Source organism: Capra hircus (assembly GCF_001704415.2).
Source record: "Capra hircus breed San Clemente chromosome X unlocalized genomic scaffold, ASM170441v1, whole genome shotgun sequence".
NCBI classification, from domain to species: domain Eukaryota; kingdom Metazoa; phylum Chordata; class Mammalia; order Artiodactyla; family Bovidae; genus Capra; species Capra hircus.
This window is the reverse complement of record NW_017189516.1, coordinates 20,799,643-20,808,417: the sequence shown is the minus strand read 5'-3', so window position 1 is coordinate 20,808,417 and position 8,775 is coordinate 20,799,643. Positions and strand designations below refer to the sequence as shown.

The following is an 8,775-nucleotide window of genomic DNA, read 5'->3' as shown; positions in this document are numbered from 1 at the left end:
TTGTTTATTCTTCATAACAAATATTTAGTGTAAGCTTGTAATTTCCATTTTTGAAGTGGGGAAACAGATCCAAAGGATGTAAATACCTTTCTCACCTTCACACAGTATGTGTCAGAGCCAGTACTGATACTCTTAGTTATGCCACGTGCTCTGCTTAGTCGCTCAGTCGTGTCCGACTCTTTGCCACCCCATGGACTGTAGCCCGTCAGGCACCTCTATCCATGGGGATTCTTCAGGCAAGAATACTGGAGTGGGGTGCTATGCCCTCCTCCAGGGGATCTTCCCAACGCAGGGGTCGAACCCAGGTCTCCAGCACTGCAGGCGGATTCTTTACCGTCTGAGCCACTAGGGAAGCCCAGTTATGTCATGTCATAGCCAATTAAGGAGACAGAGCAGGTAAGACTCAAGTCATTTTGGCTCACAAAGTTCCCCTCATTCCTTTCCGTTTCCTTCTAGCTAGGATCTAATCTTGTCAGGCAGCTCCATGACCTAGGGGCTTTTTCACATACTTTTTGGTAAGATGGGATACTCTAATTTAAGTCTCATGGTAGATTTGAACCTCCCATTTTCAGTCCTTTTGGACCTGGATTTTCATACCTCTGTAAGGGCACAACAGCTGCTATTTATAATCCTGTTATTCGCCAAGCAGAGTGAATTCTGAATAAGTCCTTTGTTGCACAAATATGTATTTTTTGGTGTGTGAGGAGGCAGATGAGGGCTCAGAGATGTAAGCATTATTTTGTTAATAATAAGGATATAAGGGAGGAATCAGATAGCTGGAGGACTTCCCTGTAGCTCAAATGGTAAAGAATATGCGGGAGACCAGGGTTCGATCCCTGGGCTGGGGAGATCCTCTGGAGAAGGGAATGGCAATGCACTCCAGTATTCTTGCCTGGAGAATTCCATGGACAGAGAAGCCTGGCCCGCTACAGTTCATGGGGCTGCAAACAGCCGGACATGACTAGGTGATTCACACACACATACACACAGACAACTGGAGGGCTTCTGAGATCTGGTGACTATCAAGCCAATGGACGACGCCATGGAGGAAAGAAGATGTTTGTGGCTGTTCTCTCCCTGCACACAAAAATACTTGGAAGGCAAGTCAGAAATGTGTGAAAGATACGCTGTGCCATTTGCCATGGACATTGACAGCAATTTTTGTCCTGTCTCCCTACTACCTTTAACAATGGCTTTGGCATTCCATTTCTCTACAGGACCATACAAATATATCAAGTTTTTAAAAATGTTTCTCTGTCAATGATTTCATCAGGGACACCATATGAGAGTTGGGTGGCACGTTTTGTAAATCCATTTATTCAAGAGAAGGCTTTTATGAATTTTTTACGTGTGGGTATATATATGTATATATAAGCATTAACATGTAGATTACACCTAAAGCATATGTTATGACCAAATTTTTTAACCCTAGAAGTGCAAGGGTGGTTTAAACATACAAGGTTACCAATGCAATTCACCACATTAATAGAAAAATGGAGAGAAAACAATTCTATGATCACAATTGATGCAGTATAAGGGTTTGATGAAAATTAATCTATATTCAAGACAGTAAACTAGGAATAGAATGGAACTTACTCTGACAAAGTATATCTACAAAAAAGCAACGTAAACAGGTTGAAATGGAGAAGATTTTTCATTTCCTATTGGGGAAAATGCCGATTATCACCTGCTTTAGTCAAGACTATTCTGGCCAGGTTTGTTCAATGCTGCAAAATGAGGAAAGGTTTAAGGTTTAAGCCAGTAGAAATTGTTGATATTCAAATCTAATAGTATACTTTGAAAAGCAAAAACAATCTGGATCTAAATTTGTGGAATTAATATGCATATTTAGAGGAATTGTTGGACAGAAAATCCATATACCGACATTCTATCTCTACATACATCCTCAGCTAGACAATAAAAATCGCAAACCATGAATTTTCAAGAACATTAAATACCCGGGGATAAATTTAACAAAACATGTGCCAGTAGAAGACGAAACTTTATTGACAGAACTTTAACAGTCAAATACACAACAGAAGAACAGCATAGATGGTTTCAGTTTCTCTTCTTTCAAGCAAATGGTTGCCCTTCACCTATATTATGAATATTAAAAAAGTTACTTAGCAGAACTTTATTTCGATGACAGGAGAGGTATGCAAAGTTCACTGCACTTGTAGTTTTATAAACTGGACTAAAACAAGAACACTAAGGGCGACCCTTTGGGTTACCTTCAGTTAATCCTCTCCAGAGATTTTATAGACTTTTCAAGCACATTACCCGTATTTTTGAAAACACATTACTCTTCCTAGTTACACAAGAAAATAAGGACACTGAGTTCAGAACAAATGAAATCAATGGAACCGATCAGAAGGTAGTTTTCAGTAGAAGGCAAAACTGTGTACACATTCAGTAAAATATCTAACAACAAAAAACACCCTAAGGAAAACAAAATACACAAAAACTGAAACAAAAAATCCCCCAAAAGTATCATTTAAATGCATTGGTTTGAAATAATATTCCAAATATAGGATAGCTAAACAATTGTTATCTGTTACTGCTTAAGTGAAGTAAAGAAAAAGGCCAGTATTGCATTTGTTTCTTCTCTACTGTGGAAAAGTGGAGAAATTTGCATTTGTTCTAATTTATGCCTGATACGGTTGTTTTAAGTCGGTTAAACATTTGTCCCCCTTTTTACTTGTGGCCCTCATGTAATTCTAAATGTTTCTTTTCACTCTGGAAACCATTCCAGTTGGTATAATAAATCATATGGTGACACTAATTTTAAGTCATTACTATCACTGGCGACATGGGGACATCAAAATGTGAAGCAGAAATAGGACTGTTTCTCACAGCCACACCAAAAATGAAAGAAAAAGAAGAGAGAAGAAAAGAAAAGGGAGAGCAAGAGGGAGTACGAGTGAGAGAGAAAAGCAGGCAGGAACACAGAAAAATATCTGGAGAAGCAGAGTTTTTTGTTTGTTTCTAAATGATACTGGCTTTTGAGAGAAAACTCTGACCAATTTCAAAAGTTCATCCACGGTATGTGTGATGTTTAGTTATTTAGTTACTGTGGGGTCTGTTAAATAGTATTTGTTTTTCCACCCTACTAGCCATTTCCTCAATATGCTGAAAATATTTGAGTTCCAGATTATACTCAGTTTTAATTCTATAATATAATGTTAGTGTCTTGTTCTTATTTCTAATTACATATACTTGGGCTTTGTCCATTTTCTCCACAATTATGTAAACTGAGAGGAATGGACTGGCAGTTTGGGGTTGGCAGATACAAACTATTATATTCAGAATGAATCAACAACAAGGTCCTACTATATAGCACAGGGAACTAATGTCCACTCTCCTGTGATAAATCGCAACAGAAAAGAATATTTAAAAATGTGTGTGTATATAAATATATATATATATTAACAACTTATGTAAACTAGCACATTGTCTTTATTTATTAGTTGAGTTTATTTTCCTCTTCCTAACAATTTATACCTGTCTTTTATTAAGTATCTTTTTCTTTATCCCTTAGGTTTGTTCTGTTGCTCTTTTATTTACCTTTTATGTTGGATGTAGGACTTTACATTTATGTACCTTGTAATTTATGTATTTTCTTTTTAAATACCACACATATTGAGGGCTAAGATTTTTCTATGAGAACATTTTAATCATGTCCTGTAGTTACTTGAAAGTAGTTTGAAAGTTGTATTTTCATCTAATTGTTGTAATGGAATGGGGAAAAAATGTAAAGTGAAAATATTTAGAAGGCCAATACACAGTAAATTCTTCCCTAACTAGGAAGTTCTTTCTTTAAAATCAGAACTCTGCAATTCACTGTCAGCAATTTGGAAAACACGTATGTGAAAGATACTAAGTTGATTATGCGGGAAGAACTAGAGTTACAAGCTTTGGCCTTCGAAAGTGTTTAAACTCATGTATCAAAGAGGCAAAACAACATACTTGATATGGTTAGAGACGATTATATCATGAGGCTCAGATTTTTATTAGTTCTTTAAGAGCGAGACTGGGGTGTATGGCAAACTCATCATAGTATTATAAAGTAATGATCCTCCAATTAAAATAAGCAACCTCCCCCGCCCAAAAAAAAGACCAAACGTGGGGGCAGTTAGTGTGCTTAGCATAGGTATCTTACTCACACCTGTCTTGAATATCACTGACTAAATGCACTCTCTCAACTAGATTAGCCACAGAAACAGGAAACTAGACTATCTTTTGCCATTTTATGATTCAGTCATTTCAAGGTTCACTGGGGAAAGGATTTAAAATGCAACCAGTTTTTTAAGAGCTAGAGAATTCAGAATTTGAGAGAATTTAACAAACATCAAGCAGAATGTTGGCTCATTTTCTTTTTTAAAAAATTAATTAATTGATTTTAATTGGAGGCTAATTACAATATTGTGGTGGTTTCTGACATACATTGACATGAATCAGCCACAGGTGTACATGTGTCCCCCATCAGAAAATGAAATCTCAATTCCCCGTTATAATTTGATTCATGATTATATTTTATGATAAATACATCAAAAAAAACCAGAGTATTCTTGTATGCATTCCGTCGAAGAGAATCAGAGAATGCAAAAATTAGCATTGAAAAATCAGCATTTTAGTGTATCTGTTCTGAATTCACAACTTATATGAGTAAAGGTGAGTTTAGAAGTTAAGGGATCACACAATCACACACATTATGCTAAAGCTGGTACTGGAACCTACTTGGATGCCTAAGCATATCTCATATAAACTGATATTGATTACAAATGCATTCCATATTTGCTACAAGCAGAAAGTATAAAAGAACCTGAAAATCATTAGCTGTTGCTTCAAGTACTTATATTCAAGAGAAGAAAACGGTTTCCTATTTTCAATTCGATATGGCTTTGATCCTGTCTGTTTCTTTATTTGAAAGTCTGTAAGTCAGGCACTCAGGCATCTGGGGTCTGAACTATCTTTCAACGAATATGTGAACTCTATTATTAAAATAATAGTAATGTTCCCTCTATATTAGTAAAGATATACTATTCTGAAAAACAGAAACGACATAAATTATTTTCTGAATGGATGACATACCTGCTTCTGGCATTTCAACAGGCTCTATATTTGATGCAAACTCCTCCCTGACATCAGGACCATCTCCACCTTCACCCCCAGTCTTTGACACAGACAATTCCTGGAGATCAGCTTCCAGGCCAGAATCTTTTTTTAAAAAAATGCATCAATTCAGCTGTAAAGCATACAGTATAAACGAGGGAATGGTGATATTCATTCCCTCGGTGTTATGAATTCAAAGCCTTAGGTTATTATGCTAAAAATGTGATGAATAAGAACCTCAGGAGCATTATTCCGGGAATGTTTTGCTGGAGAAAAAGGAAAGCAGAATTTTCCAAATGTTATTACCATTTTCCTTTTCCAGGGTTGTCCTCAGACAACTTAGCTGCCCCCCTCTCTTTGTCTTGAAAACAAGGGAAAATCTGAGCAACCACACTAACCTGCAACCTATACTCTCCTCAGATTTTTAGGAATTGTCTGAAGTCTTTTTCTAATGTTTCCTTTCCTCCTCTTACTGGCTATGTCTTAAGGCATGATGCACAAATACACTTTACCTTCATAGGCATCCTTCTCCTCCTCTTCATCACGATTCACTGGATCCTCTCCATGGACCTCCTCCTTTCTAGGTGTGATATCCTGAATCTCAGCTGGTGGTTCCTCTTGTTCAGGTTGCTCAACACTGGGCTGCTGGTCCCAGTAGAGTGTGCATGCAAAGAAAAACCTTTTGTTGTTAATACATCTAACAGCATAAATATACATAATACACAGATATATCTGATCCTATGTAAACCTAACAACATTTTCCCAACACAATTCTATGCACTTACTTTGAATAAAGTTACTCTTCCCATAGAGAAGAGTTAGCTCCCATAAGAGTTACCCAGAAAGACTTTGCAAGTTATTTAAATCTATGTTGGGATGGAAGTATGCAGTCTGTTGTTAATAAGCAGGAGGAGGGAGTCACTGGGCACATTTCCAGGGAGTTTAACAGCATACTCATCCAGGCAACACCAGACCGCAATACAACTGGCTCAATGTTCCTTCCTAAGACAAACTGTCACCCTTTATCACCATGGAAGACCTTTATCACTGCATCTGTACTACTTCACATCATTTTCTCAAAAAGAAACTTGTGCTAATAGAAAACATCAAATGGTAAGGTACTCACAACCACAGGTTCATCCACCTCAGAGGAATCTTGATCTGCAGGTCCCAATGTTGATGCCACTTGCCCACTCATATTTCTCCCTGAAAGTAGAATATTGTGATTTAGAAAATGTATTTAAGAGTACAGCTATATTTGATCACTTTTATGACCATATGGTGACTTTTTTTTTTAATGTGAAAATACATTCAAAAGAAAACTCTGGTTATGTATGAGTGTACATGCATTCAATTACACCAAATACAGTCACTTGCAATGCCATTTGTGTCTTTCCTAAGCTGGCAGAGAAATCACCTTAAGGTACACAGGAAGGCTGAATTTTTGTGAGGAAGTTTGATTTCATACCAGAATTCTCCATCATGAAGATGTTTACTGAAATACTGCTAGGAATTTAAAAACTCAGGACTATTGCTCTTGTCACACTCCTATTCACCAGACCTATTTTCCCCAACTCCCTTGGAATTCAGTTGGAACATGAAGAAAGCCTCAGTCTTTACAGCCTGACTATGGCGATTTTCTCAGTGTCTGTGGCTGAGGTGAGGCTGCATACAGAGCAACCGGTCCACTTCTCTCTCGGCACCTTACCACAAAGCTCGCGATACAGTCACAACCCCACTGCGGTCCGGTTTCTAGGCCTTTCCTTAAGCGCCCGCCCCGCCCCCTGCCCAGGTGCCACTGCCGGCCCCAGATTCTGTGCTCTGTCGTCAGTTCCAGGGCCCCAATGAACCAGATATCTCAAATAGCACCCCCAAGTCTCCCCCTACCATCATCCTAACCCCTGCCCTCCTCTGCCCACTGCCCTTCCCCTCCAGCCACCAGGGCAAGAACTATGGCGTCGCGACACTTGTGAGGAGAAAGATGGCTCCATTGAAGGCCTTCTGCCTCAAAGGCCCCAGATCGCACTGCCCGACCTGCCCAAAACTCGCTGGCTCCCCCTCACATACACGCACACTTAAACTCCAGACAGGACACATTTGTGAACCTACCTGGTGAGTCTCAAGTAGTGAGAAAGAACGGGGACTGAATAAACAGACGCGTCTCAGGCCCAACGCTCCTCACAGAATGCTCAGGAACGCGTATGCGCAACAAGGGGCATGCGCAGCAAGGGGTGCGCGCGCACACACGAACACACTGCGCATGCTCCCTGCGTTGGGCGTGTGCCGTGCCGGTTGAGGTTTTCCCGCCATTGAGGCAGAGTCCAGAACCGCATGGTCTTTGGAGGATGAGAAAGGGGCTTGAGGAATATATTTTTTTCTTTCCAGTGCAGTCTTTCTTATGCATCCACACACTGTGGTGATAGGTAGTCCCAGGTTACCCTTAGTGGAGAATGTGTCTCTGAAAGATAGTCATGACAGAAATAGATATTAGGTTTTTTAATATCTATTTGTATATATACTTTGATAAACCAATTCCTTCTCTGCTTTTGGGTTTTCCGTCATACTCCCAATGGCTTTACTCACTTCCATGGAATAAGTACATAGATAGATACCTCTGTTTCCACATTTTTCTTGGGGCACTGCACATTTAAATCTCTGAACTGGTAACTAGTTTTTCTGAATATACCTTTGGTTCCTATACAGTATTGTCTTTTTAGCATCGGACTTTACTTTCACCACCAGGCACATCCACAGCTGGGTGTTGTTTCCACTTTGGCTTAGCCTTTTCATTCCTTCTGTAGCTATTTCTTCACTCTTCTCCAGTAGCACATTCTTCTTATTCTATATAGCGGGAATTTTCCTACTTACTAGGAGTTTTAATTTTCCCAATTTTACCCAAGAGAAAGGAAAGCATGTTCACACTACGATCTTTACTCAAATATTCTATTCATGTACTCCTAATAGCCAAAATTAGAAACAGCCCAACCATTCAACAACTGGTATAAAGATGGAAGAAAAACAGAAGAGTATACTCGTCCAAAAGAACACTACACAGTCATTTCAAAAGGAACTACTAATGCATGTAACAGCAAGGATGCATCTCAGCTGTGCCAAGGAGAGATGTCAGACACAGAAAGCAATGTATTATATCATTTCATGTCAATGGATTTCTGGAAAAGCACAACTAGAGGCAGGGAACTATATCTGTCGTTGCCAGGGTATAGGAGTGCAGGAAGGAGTCTGAATGTAAATAGCCCAAGGGAGCATTTTCAAACCACTGGGACGATTTCTACGTTTTCCTTGTCGTAGTATTTACACAATGGTATGCATATGTCAAAAGTCGACAAACGGTAATCCTTTAAAGCATTGACTTCTACTGTATATAAATTATATCTCAATACATCACTTTTTTCAAAAAGGAAAAGGATCGCTTAAGTATCTAAATACTGGTTATTGCATCCATCTAGACATTGAGCTCATAGATATAAAAATCTTATTTGGAATTCTTCCCAGACCTGGCCAACTTCCAGGATTCCCCATGACACCTTTGTACCCTTATGACAGGACACAGAAACCTGGTCTTAACCAGGTTTACCATTCCCTCTCCTTCACCTCAAATCAATATTCTTGCTGAGTTCTGTCCGTTTTACTTCGAAAACGTCT

The 8,775-nt window shown here is 38.9% G+C and overlaps 1 long non-coding RNA gene across 1 annotated transcript; it reads right to left on the bottom strand.

Moving 5' to 3' along the window:
* Window positions 1-1,964: 1,964 nt before the first annotated feature.
* LOC108634366 lies at window positions 1,965-7,562 on the bottom strand. Its single transcript, XR_001917590.1, has 4 exons — window positions 7,222-7,562; window positions 6,239-6,318; window positions 5,092-5,757; window positions 1,965-2,096 (listed from the first exon to the last, which is right to left on the bottom strand). It is a non-coding gene; the product is annotated as an uncharacterized LOC108634366 (long non-coding RNA).
* Between the last annotated feature and the right edge of the window lie 1,213 nt (window positions 7,563-8,775).